The sequence below is a fragment of the Lissotriton helveticus genome, chromosome 6, assembly GCF_964261635.1.
Source record: "Lissotriton helveticus chromosome 6, aLisHel1.1, whole genome shotgun sequence".
Classification (NCBI taxonomy): domain Eukaryota; kingdom Metazoa; phylum Chordata; class Amphibia; order Caudata; family Salamandridae; genus Lissotriton; species Lissotriton helveticus.
In genome coordinates this window covers 1,098,522,479-1,098,542,169 of record NC_136067.1, presented here as the reverse complement: position 1 = coordinate 1,098,542,169, position 19,691 = coordinate 1,098,522,479, and positions in this window count along the sequence as shown.

Below are 19,691 nucleotides of genomic sequence, written 5' to 3'. Positions count from 1 at the left end.
TAAAGATAATGTCTGCAGGTAACAGTTGTAGGTACAAGAGAGCTGCCCATATTTGGTGAATTTTTACGCTTTAACAAAGGGATAACATACGATTCCTCTGCACAGCATACAATTTACAAAACATTATAAACTGCATAGTATCAGGTGGAGGGAAACTGCCTTTACTTTGAGGGCTGAGGCGTATCACCGTTCAGGTCCTTAAAAGGAAGGGAACCAGGAACAAGACTAAGTTCTATGTGGCTAGTGGGTAACAAGATGGAGGAGGTTGATAGGGGAAAAATTATGGAAAGAGTACAAGATCACCAAAAGAAATATGTTGACTGTTACAATTGTAAAATACAAAGACCGGTAAGATGTTGGAAGGGAGGAGATGTAATAAGAGTGAAATTACCTAGAACTGTACATTCAGGGTGTTCTAAGTTTTGTGACAAAAAAGTCATATGCAAAGTTTTCAAGAATGTTGTGTTACTTGATGATGGTCAGACATGGAGCACTGACAGAATTGTCAAAGACAACAGCTTGAGTACTAATACCACCCCTATAATCCTTAAGAATAATATCATGACCAACAAATGTGCTCCGCAATTGAGAAAATCTTCTAGAAATACTCAATGTAAGCCACTATGGCACAACAACTATGATATGCATTAATATCTTCCGTGTTTCCCATCGCTAGGGAAGGAGATGTGTTATATTTCCTTTCTTAATTGGTATCTTCCACCCGCCCCTCCTCTGTGTTTGGTTTTCCCTAGAACGCTGCAAACGTTCTATGCTGCACTCTTGGGGACTGAAAGAGTTCCTGTCACTGGTTTATGGATGTCGTGTTATCACCCATGTTAAATAAAGACTCTGAGAGTATATCGGCGTGAAGGTGATCATTTCAGTTTCCCCTCAAGCTAAAACATGCTTGCCTTATGCATGCATGTGTCTCAACCACGCATATGCATGGTTATGGCAGTGTGGGGTCTAGCTGTTCGGAAGGGGGGGCGACTGACTATATGCACTGGAAAGGACACGTCCGCACAGGAAGCAGACAGGAACACCGTCAGGTAACTGGAGCTGGGGAGGGTTGGGTGTCAGTTTTAGGGCTCAGGGCGGGGGTGTGCTGGTCGGGGTAATTTTTGGAAGGGACAGAGTTTCCAGTTTTAAGAATCAGGGCAGGGGAGGGGGATTGGAGTGGTGTTAAGGGCTGGGATGTAAGAAGGCTAGGGGTGAGGGTAGGTTTTAGGGCTCAAAGTAGGGGTAGGGATAGTTTTGAAGGCAGCACAGGGGTACTTTTTAGGCCTCAGAGTGGAGGGGTCGGTGTAGTTTAAAAAAAGAAGAGGACAAGGTTTTAGTGCTCATGGGAGCGGTAGGTGTAGTTGTAAGGGTAGACAGGTAGGTTTTAGGCCTCATCGTGTGGTGGGGGGGCCAGGTACAGGAGATAGAAGCTAAGAGCGGGGGGAACTGTCGGGGTAGTGTCGAACTTAACAAAGTACATTCCCTTACCAAACATGCATTTACACCAAAATGCATGGTAAAGGCATGTTTGATAAAGGAATGCGTGGTTAAGTCACATTTGTGGTTCTGGCTGCGTTGTAGAGGCACACGTGGTTAACCATGCGTGCCTCCATCATACAAGCTCAGGTGGAGACTCATTGTCGCAGTTGCATGATACCAGTGCCCGAACATCTTGCTTCCCACAAGGAAAGGCTAACAGATAGTGCAATAGATCCAGCCTGAATCTAGTAAGTAAAACTGGTTGTTTTTGCTCCTTACAGCTGTAAGATAAGGCTCCATTGTTTGAACCAATTTCACCAAGATATATCGGCGTACCATGGGCATCTGAAAGGATACTTGTTCTCGATCCATAATCGGAAAACTAGCTTTCCGATTATATCCTCTTAGCTTCACTTACTGAAGTTGGTTAGAGTGTGCAGCAAGGCAAAACCAATTGGATTTTTTCAGCACGTTCGGAATCCGGGAGGTAGCAGTACTACTTGCCAGCAGTATCGACTGCCGCCGTGAGGGAATTGGCCATCTGGACTCTCTCGTTGTTTGCCGCTGTGAGGGAAACGGCCATCCAATGCCATTTGCCCACCAAACCATCGCCGTGAGGGGAACGGCTACACGAGGGACTAAATTCCATACCGAAAAGCCTAACACCCTTTACTAAGCACACAGTGGAGTCCTACAACTGTGGAAAAACTAAGAGCAGGGATGAGTTAGTCGGAAAAACTCATGACCTACAATATCTTCCACTTACCCCGGTGGCCCTATTGAGCCGAGCAGGGAGCCTGATAACATCCTGATTAACTTAGGAACCCATGTGCAGGACAGCACCTTGCACCAGTTAACATCCGGTGAAGGGAGACATCAACTATATGAAATCCCAAACCCAGAGGTGTCCCAATATCCCAAGACCCTATCATGGAATATAGAATGGCTTAGTTCAAAAATGGACTTCCCTGATTGGGGAGAGTTTATTGATAGTCGTCAACTATGCCTTTTCCAGGAAACATAGTCTAGGGCAGACTTGCATAGAGTGGGTTATGTTACATATAATACTTCAGCAGTCCAGGGGCTTAGGGGCAGACCCTCAGGGGGTTTATGCATATGAGTTGGCACACACTTGGGATGTAGTATTAAAATGGTAGAAACTCCCTCTCCTGATATTCTGTGCATTCTTTTTTCCTTCCTAAACCTCCAGAAGATAGCATTTATTAATATTTACTCTCGCCCAGTGAGGTTGGGCCAAACCTCCTCGACAATAGATTGTCTTGATACTTTTTTGCATTTGCTACCAGAACATACATATGTAATTATTGGCGGTGACTTTAATTGCCACTATGATCCCCTAAATGGCATGGACAATTGTATTACGAGTGACGAAGACTCGGTCCGGTCCATTCCCGACTGCAATAGCTATCCAGTAAGGGGATGGACCCCTTTAGTCTTATAGATGAATTCACTAACATACAGTCACTCTCCCAGGGCATGTAATGGCTGTTTTCCCTCCGACAGTCTGGGAAAATTTACTTTTAACAAGATAGGGCAGGTCTCTATAATTTATTATATTTTGGTCGGTGTAGATCTATGGCACAAAACTTTTGACTTTTCGGTCAAGCCTAGACCTGAAAGTGACCATAATCGGTTGGTACTAGAAATAGCCCTCCCCCAGTTCAAGGCTCTACAGAGCACATCCCCACTAGTAGTCCCAAACTTAATCATCTCCGAAGGGGGTAGGAGAGTGCGCTGTGGAACTTTTGTTCAATCACCGGATAAAGTGACTGCCCTTTATAATCAAGTCATTCCCTTTTTAGAAATAGCTTTTCGAGCACCTGATAATAGTCAAAGCGTAGTACTCTTGTCGTTAGTAAGTACAAACCATCAGGAATTGTTTTTAAATTGGGCTGAATATTTTTATAACAATGAGTGTAGCAATAGAGCTGACTCCAAACCTAAACATCCCTGGTACAACAACTTGTGTAAAGACGCCAAATGCGATGTATTCCTGGGGATTAAAAACAACGACAATCAATCCACTAAGGTAAACAGGGCACATTACAAAAAAATTATAGCTGAAGCGAAAGCTACCTGGGAGCTAGACAAATGGGAGGCAATTAGGAAAGCACTAGATAATCGGGATATGAGAGGTTTTTGGAACCTAGTGAAAACTGGCAAATCTGAACACAACCCTGCAATTGAGCCAAACTTGGGGGAAAAAGTTTGGAGATCCCATTTTAAAACTCTATGTTCGAGGAGCACTGCTGGTGAAGTAGCTCCCAGGGAAAAATCAATGAATGAAACCAACCCAACTAGTGATGCACCCCCCTGCACCATAAAAGAGGTTACCGCGGCCCTGGGATTACTGCTGCCTGGTAAGGCACCTAGACTTGATAGAATCCCTGGTGACCTATTTAGAAACGAGCAAGCAGTGTGGACACCCTATCTATGGACTCTGTTCAATGCCATTCTACAAGGTATGGCAATGCCCCTGACTTGGGCAGGGGCAGAAATGATTCCTATTTATAAAAATGATTCCCCGCTCAACCCAGCAAATTACCGTCCAATTAGTCTCATTGACGTTACCCAAAAGATATTTGCCAGGGTTTTTCTTGACAGATTGCAATCATGGATGGAGGAAAAAAATTACTAACGCCTTTACAGGCTGGTTTTAGGACCGAAACTTCAACCATAGACCAGATCTTTAGATTGCAATTGATTTATTGGAAAAATGTTTTTTTAGAGGGTGGCAGCCTTTACCTAACCTTCGTGGATCTCAAATCCGCATTCGATATGGTGCAGCGGGACCAACTATGAGGTATACTCCAGGATATGGGAGTTCCACCCCACTTATGCAATTTGCTTAAGCGCTTGCATCAGGATACGTACGCCAGAATAAGGTACGGCAAGAATGGGGAATTGACGGCCCCCTTCCCTGTAAAGGAAGGGGTGAGACATGGATGTGTTTTAGCCCCGACCCTGTTCTCCCTCTTTTTAAATGGCCTTATTAAAACTCTACTGGCTGTAAAAGACATAGATTCCCCGAGGCTAAGTAACCGCAAAATACCAGCTTTAATGTTTGCGAACGATACCCTGCTACTCTCCAAATCACCAATGAGTAAGCAGCGGGTATTGGAAGAGTTCTTCTCATTCTGCAGGAAGTGGGATTTGGAGATAAATCTCCAAAAGACAAAATATATGGTCTTCCATGCAAGTACCACCAACTGCCCACACCCCCAAATGGAAGGAATGGCCCTAGAGAGGTTGTCTATCTTTGACTATTTAGGTCTGACTCTTAACGATAAGATGGACTGGGGGAACCCGATGAAGAAAGCTAATTTAAAACTTACGCAGTCGGGGGCGTGGCCAAGACGGCAGGCTTGAGCGAGCTCCGTCCCGCCGCTAATAATCCTTGCAGCTATCCTGCGTTCTCCCGACCAGACTCTGCCCCAAAGAGTGTGGCTGTGCACCGAAGCAGTAGTGGGAGACTCGACAGCGGTTTGAGCGCCATCGTTTGCTGAATTCTGCCTTTTTCAGCGGTCCGAAGCTGAGACGGAGGTGTGGCCTGCGCGGAGCCCCGGAGCCGGGACCTCGATTTTGCGGGCGGCCCGCCCGGAAGTGTGGTGACGGCGCGGAGTCAGGGGCGCGGGGGGCGCCCCCCGCAGCGAGACCAGCTGCAGACGTGTGTGCAGAGCGGAGGCCGGTGCGGCGGTGGGACCAGTGGTCGGCGAGTGGAGTCCCGGAACACGGACGGTGCTCGGTCAGGTGAGGGGTGCTGGCGTGGTGCGTGGCCGAGTGGGAGAGGGGTCGCTCCAGAGACAGTCCCCCGGCCCCGTTCGGCGGTTAGAGCGGACCGCGGGGCTTGGGGCCTTGGAGCACCAGGGGGCGGCTGCTCATCCGTCCCCCGTCTTCCTCACCTCCCCCCGTGGGCCCCCCCCCCCTCGACATTGCATGGTGAGCCCGCGCTGATCCCTGGGGGCGACAACTTTGGAGGGTCGGAACTTACTGCTCGGCGGCTATACCGGGCCGCGGGGGCTTGCCTTGGTGAGGAGTGCCTGCCCTTGGGAGTGTCTGGCCACCGTTGGGAGCTTGCCTTATACGTCTCCGCCGGAGTAGAGCGGAGCGCGACCTGGGTGGCGGCCGGCGATACCTGAGGCGGAGAACTTTGCAGCCCTCTCCCGGTGGAGCCCCGACACAAGACTGGCTTGCTTCCTGGCGTATTAAGGGCACCGCCGCTGGTGTATTCATTGAGGTGCCGGAGGTCGCGCCGGCCTGCCTGGGGGTGTCTACTTCTGCTGTACAAGTTGACGGATAAGGCTGCCACCGGACCCCAAGCTCCTTAGAGCACTGTTGAGGAATTGGAGTGCACCATGACCAGGGGAGGCAACAGTGGGGGCGCTTCGAAACAGGGCCCGATGGATAAATTTGCCGGGCCGAGTGGGGGTGCTGGGGCCGCCGGAGGCCACCAGGGCCCCGGACCCGACAACGCGGCGTTGATGGCGGCGATCACGCAGTCTAGAGACATGCTGGATGCCAAGATAGGGGCGGTCGGTGCAGATGTAACCTTGCTTCGACAGGACTTACGCAACGCGGTGGCCCGCATTACTGAAGCTGAGACCAGGATTTCGGGGGTGGAGGATGACGTGGTGATCCTCAAGAAGAAGGTTGCCGCCATGGAGGGGATTCAAAGGGGCCTGGCGCTGCGGGTTGAGGACGCGGAAGGACGGGCCAGAAGAAATAACCTGCGCTTTGTGGGCTTTCCGGAGGACTGTGAGAAGGGGAACATGGAGGGGTTTTTGACTCAGTGGCTGGAGGGCTGGCTGCCACCGGACTCCATGTCGTGCTGCTTCGTCATAGAGCGAGCGCATCGTGCTTTACTCCCGAAGCCGCCTACGGGTGCCCGTCCCCGCGCGGTGATAGCCAAACTGCTCAACTATCATGACAGAGACGTGATATTGCGGCAGGCCCGAGCCAAGGATCCCCTGATGTACGATAACCACAAAATTCTCATCTTCCCCGACTATACTAGACTGGTTCAGCAGCAGCGACAATCTTTCGCTGCAGCGAAGGCACGCCTGCGGGAACTAAAAATCCCCTATGCTCTGCTATATCCGGCCCGGCTGAGAGTGGTGTTTCAATCTCGCACTCAATTCTTTAATTCTCCGGAGGACGTCTTTGAGTGGACGGATGAAACGGTGCGGGTCAAGGTCCATACTCCGCCGAGACGGGGTTCGGACTCGTCATCCACAACGGAACGTGGGAAGACACCGCGCAGGTCACGCAGCAGGAGCAACTGGAGGGCGCGCTCCAAGAAGTGCCCGCCTCCCCAGGAGGAACCGGAGGAGGCAGTGGATGCACCAACCTCCTCTCCCCCGAAAACTTGAGTCCCTGTGTTGCATTATGTTTGGCGACAATTAGGGCCCGAGAGGGCTCCATTGGTGTGGGAGGGGGGGGCGGATGCTGATAGCGGCCATGCCACTTGATCTTGAATTGCATTACGGTTTGTTGAAGGGTGGAGTGTGGGTCGGGAGACGATCGAGACAGAGCGGGCCTTCTCCCGGACTTTGTGCCCACGAGTTGGGTGGGGGTTGTTTGAAGCCTAGTGGGTAGTTGGGGGGATCCATTGGGGCAGTGGGTCTCTAGCCTCCCGTTGGGGGTTGGACACTATCTGCACCGCGACAGGTACTTCAATGTTGCTGAGGTATGGGGTGGGGGGTTGGAGGGTGGGTTGTTGTCTCAGTTTGAGAAAGGGAGGGGTAGGAATTAGGTCTGTTAGGGGGAGTAGGGGCTGGGGGGGTGTTGGGGGGGGGTGTTTTGGTTTCTGCACGGTGTCTACGGAAAGCGGGAAGTGTGTATATGTGTGTATGTGGCCTCTGCGGCCGGACGGTTTGCAAGTATGGCCTATTGATGGCGGTTGATGGTCAGGAGGGGGAACCCCCTCGAGCTTCATTACGTGTGTTGAGCTGGAATGTGCGAGGGTTGCTTGAAAAAATTAAGAGGGGGGCAGTGCTACGGATGGGGAAGAGAGAAAAGGCGGATGTCTTGCTCCTTCAAGAAACACACCTTATGGGCACCAAGACCCTTAGTCTGCGCAGATATGGATTCGACCAGGTGTTTCACGCAGGGTTTGCGAGAGGGTCCAGAGGGGTAGCGATTCTGATTCACCGCAGAGTACGGTATGTGCATGAGACACAGTGGTTGGATGTACATGGTCGATATGCGTTGGTCAAGGGGAAGGTGGGTGGTGAGCCCATGGTATTTGGCAGTGTTTATGCCCCACCACCACTGCAGGAGGCTCTGATAGAACGCCTGTTTGATGTCTGGGCCGAGATTCCGCATGTGTTGACTATTGTGGGTGGGGATTGGAACGATGTGATGAATGGACGGCTTGACCGATATAGGCCTGGGGTGAGTCCCCTACCCGAGGTTGCCACAAAACTGACCAGGATGGCGCAGGGGATGGGTTGGATAGATGCCTGGCGATACCAGCATGCATGCAGTCGTGAGTACACATTTGTCTCTGCAGTCCATAAATCCTTCTCCCGCCTGGATTACCTCTTTGTCCCCCAACCTTGGATAGGGAGGGTGGGTTCTACTTCGATACTCCCGAGAGGCCTGTCGGACCATTCTCCGATCTCATTGACGCTACTCCTAGATGCGACGCGACAGCCATTTCGTTGGCGCCTCTCTACGTGGCACCTACAGCGTGTTGACTACCAGTCTCACATGAGAGAGGCGATAGCGCATTACTGGGCGGAGAACGATGGACCCGAAACAGATGCCATGACTCAGTGGGAGGCCCTGAAGCCGGTGCTCCGCGGGGTGGACATTGCGTGGTGCGCAGCGAACCGTCGGGCCCACCAGTTGGCCGTCGAGGAGGCGGCGAGTCAGGTCCGCAGCTGGGAGGCGGAAAGCACGTTGGGTGATGATGGCGACGCGGTGAGGCAGCTGTTATATCATCAACAGGTGTACTCCTCCTTATTAGTGGATGAGGCCCGCCAAGTATGGCTAGCTACTCAGAGTAGGATATATCAATGGGGGGGATAAATCTAGCACGATGCTTTACCGGCTGTGCCAGGGCACATTTCAGGCCCAGCCCCTGCCGGGGCTCCGGGACGAACTGGGTGGTCCTATAGTGGCCCCGACGGTCCTGGCCGAGACTTTTGCGCAATACTATGCGACGTTGTATGCCCCTCGGGAGTCTCTCCCGGCGGAAGAGGTAGACAAATTCATGGCGGACCTTCCGCCCCGGGCGCTCTCGGACGAGGCTCGTGCCCGTCTGGATCTCCCGTTGTCAGCTGAGGAGCTGGGGGAGGCCCTGGGTGAGCTGAACTCAGGCAAGGCCCCTGGCCCTAACGGCTTCCCATGTCAATTCATGAAAACGTTCCATCTCCAATTGGGGATGCGTTATAGGAAGGCTCTGGAGGCGGCCAGGGATCGTGGATGTCTGCCGGCGGACTGGCGACACGCGGAAGTGGTGGTCTTCTGCAAACCGGGAAGGCCGCCGGATCGCCCTGAGTCGTACCGACCGATTTCCTTGCTTAATTTCGAGGCGAAGGTGTTGGCCAAGGCACTGGCGAAGCGCCTACTCCCGTACATTGCGGACCTGGTCCACCCCGACCAGGCCGGTTTCATGCCCCATAGAGCGACGCGACATAATATCCGACGAGCACAGTTAATAGTGGAGGCTGCGCGAGCGGCGGGGATCCCGGCGGCCCTTCTCCTGGCGGATATTGATAGGGCATTTGACTCCCTGAGCTGGCAGTTTCTCCGGGCGCTTCTTCTCCGCCTCAATTTGGGCCCGCGATTTTTGTCCTACATTCATTTACTATATACTGACTTGACGGCGGCGGTGAGAGTAGCGGGAGCAGTATCTAGGTCGTTCCGGATAGGCAGAGGTACCCGTCAGGGGTGCCCCCTCTCGCCTTACCTGTTCGCTTTGGCGATGGAACCTCTGGCGGCGTGGGTGAATGCGCAGCTGCATGGGGTGGAGTGGATGGGGGGCCCGTCAGATAAAATCGCGCTCTATGCGGACGATGTCCTCTTTTTCCTTACAAATCTAAATAGATCTGGTCCTAGAGTCCTGGAGATCATGCGCATCTTTGGCGAGGTGTCCGGACTCACGCTGAATGTGCAAAAGTCGAAATTGTGGGCCCTAGGAGGCGGTGACACCCTAGGTCCGTGGGCTTCGGCCCTCCAGGTGGTGACGGAAGGCCTGCAGTACCTCGGTGTCTTTTTGACCGATGAGCCGGGCGTATCGTGGACCCGCAATGTGCTCCCCGTGTGGGATAAAGTAAGGTCAGATATGCAAATATGGTCCAGGATGCCTCTTAATGTGTATGGGCGATCAGCCATCTTCAAAATGGTGGCGCTGCCCCGTATTCTCTACCAACTGCAGAATCACCCATATCCTATTTCACCGCAGTGGTTCCGGCAAGTGAACTCGGCTCTGGGTCGGTTCTTATGGACAGGGGGGGCAGTGAGGGTGGTGCTCCGCACCTGCTTCCTCTTGACTTATTGTGGAGGACTGGCGACCTCGGATGTCCAGTCCTATTACCAAGCTTCGCACCTGCTGGTCCTCAATGACTGGTGGTATGGTGATTGGGGCGACCCGACCTATGCTCTTGAAAGGTTCCTGATGGACCCACACACACTTCACACGGTCTTATACTCGGCGGCCCTCCGGAGGAGACTCCCGGTGGTCACTCAGACGGTGTTTAGGGTGTGGCGCGTGGCGCTGAAACGCATGGGGTGGTGGAATAGACTGACGGGGGAGACCCCTTTATGGCACAACGGGAGGTTGCCAGCTCTGGCGTCCCTGCGTGGCTTTGAGGGCTGGGACGCCATCGGCATATCGACACTTGGCAACGTTATGAAGGGCGCGGTTCTCAAATCATTCCAGGCTCTGCGGGATGAGTACGAAATGCCCCAGTCTCAGTTCTTTCGATACCTGCAGCTCAGGCACGCCCTGATCCCCGCTATAGCGGACTTGACCTCCCTACCGGAGTTCAGTCCCCTGGAAGCAAAACTATTTATGGGGGAATTGGAATCCAAGAAAATCTCTAGCATATACCAAACATTGGTCACCCACTGTTCCCAGTCCCTTGATAAAATGCGCCGGGTTTGGGAGGAAGAGTTGGGCAGTTTGGAGGAGGAGGACTGGAGAGAAGCCCTTGAAGCCCCTAGAGGGGCAGCGATCGCAATGCGTCTGCGCTTTATTCAATTTAAATATCTTCATAGGGCGTATTATACAAGGGAACGACTGTGGAGGGCGGGGCTGATTGCCTCCCCGGCGTGCCTAAGATGTGGAAGTGAGAGGGGTTCCTTTATTCATACAGTATGGGAGTGTGTGCGACTGCAGAGATTCTGGTCCGGAGTGTGGGATTGTCTGGAGGAGGTGTTAGGCTGGGAACTTCCCCGCACACCGAAGCTGGGCCTCCTGCATGTGTTGGAACAGGTGGGAGGGAATGTGTACAAACGCCACTTGCTCCTCTTGGGCCTCGTAGTGGCCAAACGAGACATTGCCCGGGTCTGGAAGGCGCCTCGAGCCCCGTTGCTAGAAGTATGGAAACGAGGCTTGGACTATAATATGGGGCTGGAGCGCCCAATATTTGAGGCCAGGGGGTGTCCTGCGAAGCATTTTAGAATATGGAAAAAGTGGGCGGACTACCGGGGCCTACTGCTGGACCCCCCGGTGCCTCGAGACACTGACATTGCATGAGCTCTACCTGTCTCTGGATGAAGGGGCTAACATGCAGCTCTTTTACTGGCTACACTTCTCTTGATGGACACTGTTTACACCGTGCGGGGTTGTGGGAGGGTACCGGGTGGGGCAGCGGAGGGTGAGTTGGGGGGGGATTGTGGACGGAATTTATCTGAATGTGATTATCTGATGAACGCGCTGCATCTCTGATTCCTTTTCGGGAGCGGTGCATTATTCCGTGTATTCTGTCTGTTTCTGAAAACCAATAAAATTTTGTTCTGGAAAACTTACGCAGTCTATAGGTGGAATTTTTAAAGTCTATAAAAGTTGCACACAGAAAGTGGTAGGCCCACCGGCAGAAATATATAAACGGCAGGCAAGGGGAGCGTCGCTATATGGAGCGGAGCTCTGGGGAGACTGCCCAACTAACACTCTATCACTAACTGAGAATACATTTCTTAGGCAGCTGTTGGCACTCCCGAAAAGTACTCCACTGTCACCATTACGGATGGACTTGGGTATTGGCCCTATTGCCAACTTAATTGCCTCTTGCCCACTCCTATTCTGGCGTTGTATTTGGAGCACGCCAGCGTTGGTGAACTATAGGGAGGAATTGAGGGATGTTATGACTATACTGGGCGCATGGAATATACCCTGGCTGTCACTCATTAGGAATACTTGCCAAGTATTGGGAAGGATGAATATGTGGCTGACGCCAGAAGAGAACTGCCCCTCAATTTCTAAAAAAATCTCTATTCTCTGCTTATAAGGAATATAAATGTATTCAACTATCGCAGTGTGCTAACTCATGCAGGTTACTGGAAGCCAAGCAGCAGTGCAAACTGGAGCTGGCCCTTGATAGCATCCAGCCCCTTATTGCAAAGAAATGGTATTTTCAATTTAGGCACGGGGTGCTCCCGCTTAGAGCATTCACCAATAAATGGAAGGGAGCAACTAAATTAGGATGCCCTAGGTGTACCGCGACCGAAGAAACAGAACTTCATGTTCTCCTTTTCTGCCCTGCTTATAGCAGACCTAGGTATAAATGGATACTCCAGTTTTGCAGGAATGTGGGAATCAGACATCACTCTGAGGCCTTTAGGATATTAAAATACGAAACAGACCCAAGAAGGGCGCTTAGCGTTAATTTTTTTAACGCCCGCTATCGCTGGATAATATCGCCTGGTTATCGTGTTATTAACAAGGCCAACCGCCTAGGCGATAAAAAATCCAGCGATAGCGGCATTTTGGGAGGTTATCGCTGGTAATGCAGCAATAAAACTACAAGGATAGGGATATCCTTGTTGATAGCCCATGGTGGACTTAGCCACCCATTGGGTTACATGGCTAAGTCTGAAAATTAGCAGACGTAAAAAAGCAGCGTTAACGCTGCTTTTTTGTCTCTAACAGGGTTAGCGCGAAGCTTAATAATAGGAGAAATGTCCTTAGCGACATTTCTCCTATTATTTTGCTCTGGAACGCCCACTTTGCATCTCATTAGAGATGCAAAGGGAAGAGTGGTGAAAAAGGGTGCTAACAAGCGATTTTGCATGTTAGCACCCTGTTGTTGATAGGGCAATATTTTTTTCTCCACTTCTTTGGTTTTAAAGCCAAAAAAGCGGAGATAAAGCCCTTGTTAATATGCCCCATAGTCTCTTTTAGCTGTCTTAGTTTGGCCTTCATCTCACAATCCCAACAAGACACCTTATTAGAGTTTTTAGTTCAAGAACTAGGTGGCATATTACCAAGGAATAGCGATATTTATGGCAAAATGCGCTTAGCGCATTTTTTTTATCGCTGCTTATTGCTGGATATGTTAGCGGAGCTATTAGCAAAGTTTTTCTCCATTGTGCTAAAATATCCAGCGATAGCGGCGAAATGCGTGAATATCGCTCAGAATACAGCGATATTCACGCATTAGTAACAATATGCTCTTAGCCATGTTATCCACCTCCCATTGGATAACATGGCTAAGAACTGGTCTGGGCAGGTGTTAGTATTTGGAGAAATTCGCTCTTAGCGTGAATATTTCCATTGCTACGCCTGCCTTGCTAATAGGCGATAGCGACGTTAGCGACTGCTTTCAGTCGCTAACTGGTTGGGTACGCCCACTTTGCATTTCATTAGCGATAAACATCGCTGACATGCAAAAGCGGGCCCCAAACCGCTCGCTATCGCCTAAAAGCTGTCGCTAACATCAGTTAGCGCCAGCTTGCTAATAGGCTGCTTAGCGGCCGAAAACGGACGCCAAACCGGCGATAATTGCCGATCGCCCTGCTTGATAATATGCCCCTTCATTCTTTAGCTCTTGTTCCAAATTAAAATGACCAGACCCTTCTCAAGGCACTAGGGAGCATATTACGAACAACTAGCGATAATTATTGCTATGTTGGCTTAGCGGCAATAATTTTTTTGCCGTGTTGCAGCGATTTTTATCGCTTAAGAGCCTTGCTATTATCAAGGTTTATCTCCTAAGCAATAAAAATCGTCCGAAATGCATGAATATCGCTGTAAAGTCAGCGATATTCATGCATTACCGAGCTAATGCTCTTAGCCATGTTATCCACCTCCCATTGGATAACATGGCTAAGAACTGCTCAGGGCAGGTGTTAGCTTTTGGAGATATTCGCGCTTAGCGCGAATATCTCCAAAAGTTGGTAATATGAGATAGCGATGTTAGTGACTGTTTCCAGTCACTAACATCTTGGCACGCCCACTTTGCATGTCATTAGTGATAAATATCTCTGACATGTAAAGCGGGGCCCAAGATGGTCGCTATCTCTTACTAGCTGTCGCTAACTGGTGTTAGCGACAGCTAGGTAATAGTGAGATAATTTTATCTCCGCTTTCTTGGCTTTTAAAGCCAAAAAAGCGGAGATAAATCCCTTGATAATATGCCCCTAGATTTGTTGGTTCCAGAGCATGAGTTTGTGTTAGGGGGTCAGGATGACGACACTCTTCATTGGCATTTATCACCACAAACCTGTTTTGGCACAAGACTTTACAGTTAAAGGGCAAGTTGGGGCTGAAGAGGATGGCATACAACAAGACCACTCTTCAAATCACAACCCTAACTGGGGTTTACTGTGATGGAAGATGTGCCAGTGCCACCATTACTAGTTCCAAGTACTGGTGCAGGTTTTTATTTTCTTTTTGCTTCTAACTTTTCTGTGAATCAGATTGTTTATGGAAGAATATTCCCTTCATCCTTTCCTGGCAGAGGCATACGCTCCACCGCCTCTATTAGTGCATCAATTAGGGCTATTGTACAGTTCCCAGGTACCTGTGAAATTTGCTTCTTTGGTTTGGACACCCCTCTAATATTTCCACTGACTTCCATTTTCTCATGCTAATTAATTAAAACAAATAAAAACAAACCAGGCTTTGAATTTGTAGCAACGCAGGACAAAGGAAAGGGGCAATATAGTTACAAACAGTAGCAAAGAGGTCTTCGACACCAAAGACTGAGGGTAGATTAAAGTACAGGTGTACATTTCTGGGAATAAGTTTACTGTTACTATATTACTTGTAGGACCAAGGGGGTGACCCTGCCCTATCTTTTACTGGCGATGGCGGGTGAAGATGGGCCCACCCTTGGCCCTGGCTTTGTCCAGGCATGGCCCGTGAGCGTCCTGCACAGCGTATGAAGACAATGGGGCATATTATCAAGCCGCAGCGCTAGTTATCGCTGGCCGCGTTTAGCGTGAGATTTGTTATCGCCGGCTATCGCTGGAAATTATCGCCATGCTAGCGCTGTATCAACAACGCATAGCGCAATGGCGACAATTATTCCAGCAATAGCTGTGATTTCGATGGAACATCGCTGGTTTTCCAGCGATGTTCCAGGGAAAACGGCAATAACCTTGCTGATACGACCCTGTGGTCGTATCAGCATAATCCACCTCAATGTAAAGTGCAAGTCAACATTTTAGCAGATGTTAGTTTTTGGTGTAAACCGCTGTTTTCGCCCAAAACTAATGTCTGCTAAAATGCTTGGGCCTCCTTGTAAATATCGCGATGTGCACATCAGCGATAATTTACAAGCAGTACTGTCCAGTGACGCCCACTTTGCATCTCATTAGAGATGCAAAGCGAGGCGTCGGGAAAACGGGTGCTAATATGAGCTAATGCATGTTAGCAACCACTTGTAAAAAGGGGGATAGTTTTATCTCCGCTTTTTTGGCTTTTAAAGCCAAAAAAGCGAAGATACTGCCCTTGTTGATATGCCCAAATGTCCTTTACAGCACCAGCAGCTCTCAGTGCCTTCCCCCTCCTCAGTCCGTCCTGTACAGAAGGATTCTGGGACCAGTAGTCCCTTCAGCCCTTCATGGTGTGAGCATCCCTCACACAGGGTGAAGACAATGGGCTTAGTAGCACTAGAAGCTTTCAGAGCTCCCCTCCTCAGCCCCTGCTGTATGCAAAGGTTTCTGGGCCATTACTCCCTGCAAAATGGTGAGACTGTCAACAGTACCATTGATCTTGGAGAGTCCGAGAAACAGCTATGGTCTCTGCAACTTGACAGTACATGTTGTGAGTGAGTTTTTGTTGCAAAGCACGGCTCTGGGTGCCAGAAGTGGTTTTTATGCCAAGATGGCTTGCGAAATTCACCAACTCTTGCAGGATTACAGAAGTCTTGCAAAACTTGGGAATTTGCTTTTGTCAACAGTTATATATCACAGGTTAACAAAGTTAATTTATTATTAATTTTATTTGCTTATTTTTATAGCATTTGTACATTTGTTTTATATTGGGGGAATATATAAGCAAGAACGGCGCAATTGTATATTTTGTTGCAGATTTATAAACTTACTGGATTAGAGCTATTTACAAAATATATAGGGGCCGAATCAATACAACATTTATGAGTATGTGAAGTATAACTATACCAGTAATACTTCACATACTCATAAATGTCACAGTGCACTGACCGTGACAAGTCCAACACTCTAGTAGTAAAAGCGCATATGGGGCACGGTCCTTGCTATCTGTACTATCCCTTGAATATTCCCATTTTAGTTGTTTTGGGGCCACAGGGGTTCATCCTCACATAATCATAGATGCCTTGGTGAATCAGCTTTTGTGAATTAGCCTCATAGAATTTAAATCGGAAATAAGATTTGGAGAGGCAACTTGGATCGATTTAGTGGGAAATTTTGATTTATGACTTAGAAATGAGGTTTCTGGTTGGCTTTGGCATGAACCCACCACCCTAATCAGTGCAAGTCTGTTACACACCAAAGATAACCTGTGCTCACCCACTCGTAGCTTGGTGCAGAGCATGAAGGCTTATCATCAGAGGCAATGTGTAAAGTGTTCAGGCAACACACTCACACAGCAGCACTATGAATACACAGCAAAAGAGACTCCACACACGATTATACAAAACATATATTCTATATAAAACTAGACAACATAACATGAATCATAAATAGTGCAATTATCTAGATAGTAGCATGTATCCTGCTTACTACAGGCTAAAACGATATATACTATAAATACTTTAGCGGTAATGCAGACTCAATCCTACTAGGCTGGTTCCAGTAAATTCTGTGAGCCTAACTGAAATGAGTGCATTTGTGAACAAGGTGAAGGGTGCAGGTGCAACTGTGCGCCTATTCGACATGATGCAGTACTTTGTGAACACCCTTTTCAGGGAGCAAGCCAACAAGCCCTTCGAGAACACTTAGGGGTACAAAGAAAGCAGGTAGGCAGGCAAGCCAGCAAAAAAGTCCAGTTGCAGACTGGCAGTCCCTCCAGCAGTCCCTCCAGCAGCAGGCCAGCACAAAACAGCAGGTAGTCCAACAGGCTGTTCCTCCTGGCAGCACAGCAGTCCTCTGGCAATGCACAGATTGTGGAGCCAGCAGCGTTGAATTACAAGTACCACACAGTGTGCCAAGAAATGGGGTAAGAGCCCTTGTACTTATACTCAAAAATGTGTTTGATGAAGGGGTGACTTCAAAGGAACTCTTAGAAGCGTGCAAAAATTCCTTTCAACCCAGCCCTACCTCTAGACGATCAGTAGGGGTAAATCAGCCCTTTGTGTGAGGGCAGAACACAACCTAGGCAAATGTAAGCGTGAACCACCTCCCTCTCTCCCAGCCCAGGGAGACTATCAGTATTTAAATGAATGCTGATGAATGCAGAGGTATAACGTCACACCCATCCCTTCCTGTGTTGGGCCATCTAGAAACTATTCACATGTGTACCTGTCACCCAACCAAGCCATGTATCGGAATCAGGCTGCAAAGTAAGCGTGAGCGGTAAATCCGTTACGCCCACGGATTTTTCGGATTTTTGGGAAATCCGCAATACGCGTATTTTACGGATTTCCCACAAAATCCGAAAAAAAAATCCGCGCGGACGTAACGGGTTCAAAAGTTGAACCCCCACTCATGTAACTAATTTACAATGGCGCCAGCAAGCTGCCAGCGCCGTTGTAAAATAGTTACAAAGTTAGCTTGCACAGGAACCACTAGATAAAACGAAGCAGGTGCTGCTTTATTTTATCTAAGTGCTTCCTGTGCAAGCTAACTTTGTAACTATTTTACAATGGCGCTGGCAGCATGCTGGCGCCATTGTAAATTACAACAGCAGCTCCAGTTGAGTAGAGGTATGGCACAAAACGGTGGCGTCTTCTTGAATAAATATGAAGGGCAGGGTTCATTCTGGCACGATGGTCCTGGCACAAAAATAAAACCTCAACAGGAAGCACTTACAGATATCAATAAAGATATCAATAAAGCATGTGCCCTAGTTGAAGCTTAAATTCAGTGACTCATTCATCAGCCCAAAAACAATCGTAAGCGTTGTCAAGGCTGGGCAGATGTGCCTTCTTCCCAAATCTACCGTCGAAAATCAGCTGTGATGCTGGATAGACTTTGCATCCTTGACTTTCACGAGCGCAATACCCAGGCACATTGTGTTCGCACGGGTTTCTGCACGTTCGCGAGCGTTTTGTACAATAAAACCCTCGCGAACTTGCAGAAACCCGTGCGAACACAAAAACAAAAAAAATACGCTAGATCCGCGGATTTTGCGTATTTTCGAAATCCGCAAATCCGCGGATTGCCAATACGCAAAATCCGCTCATGCTTACTGCAAAGCACAAAGAGTCATAGGCACAGAGAAATGCCCACTTTTTAAAAGTGCCATTTCTAAAATAGAATTGTAAAATCCAACTACACCAGTTATCAGGATTTGCCACCACTATTCTAAACATACCAAACATGGCAACACCAGTCCTTTCAGATCAAGAATTACCACTTAAAAGTATATAAGGGAATTCCCAATGCTAGCTTATGAAAGGAGTAGGCCTAACAACAGTGACAAATTAAAAATACTGTTTGTCACTACCAGGACATGCCACACAAAGGCACATGTCCTGCCTTTTACGTACACAGCACGCTGCTCATAGGGCTAACTAGGACCTACCTTAGGGGTGACCTATGTGTAATAAAAGGGTAGTTTAAGGCTTGGCAAGTAGTTTTAAATATAGAGACTGTCACTGGTCTGAATTATAGCAACGGTGAAATGGAGAAGCTCTGTGTCTACCTGCAAAATGTATACTAACAAAAGAAAATGAATCCCATCAGCCCACCCATATGGCAGAGCATCATCATCTTGGATTACTGTAAAAGTGGTCCGGATAAGGAGGCACACTTGTTGGTATTGTGTGTTTTCTCCAATCCGCCAGAACCACCAGTGATGGATCCTGCCAAAATCGTAATTATAGTGGTGTGGGATGCTGATTGCAGTGAAATAATTGTGAAAAATAAATCAAAAGTGCAGTATAAAATTACCTACCATGATAAAAGGGAAAGCTTTATTGGGAAAATATCATGGTGTCAATATTAAAAATGAGTGTATGGCAGTTTGCAATTATAACTGCCAATCAAAGATGGTATTTGGTCAACATGTTTCTGCCATTGTAGGGATCACTCACCTACCAGGCTTTCATCAGGACCTTAAGTACACTACTGCAATAAAGAGAATGTGCAACAAAAATTATTATATTTTACACATACCATATGATACCGAGTATCCTACCGTACGTAGAGATTTCATACATGGATATCCGGTTCACAACCGGTTAGGATTCTTTCCTGGAAATCAAATACACAAAAGTACATACAGATGACAAAACAGGTAAGACACAAAGACAATCGTCATACAACATTGATGGCTTTGTTTTTCGTGTCAGCTAGTTCGCACATTTTGAGAATGCTCGAAAGCGGCTTTTTCGGCGTCTCCATTTGCACGTCATGTCTTGATTTCCGGTTATGCGCATTAAGCTATTCCTACATCACCCTCCCTGGTCTGTATGAATTAACTTGAACTCCGAAGGGCGGGTCTCACCTGCGGGCCCCATTTTGGTCCGCAATATCGGGAGCCGTCAATATGAAGGTTTCTAAATCTGTATGTAGTGTGTCTCTATGCGGTCCGATACCTTCCGCGAACGAACACTGCCTACTGATTGGTCGCGTGTTCCTTCAAAAACTGGGTT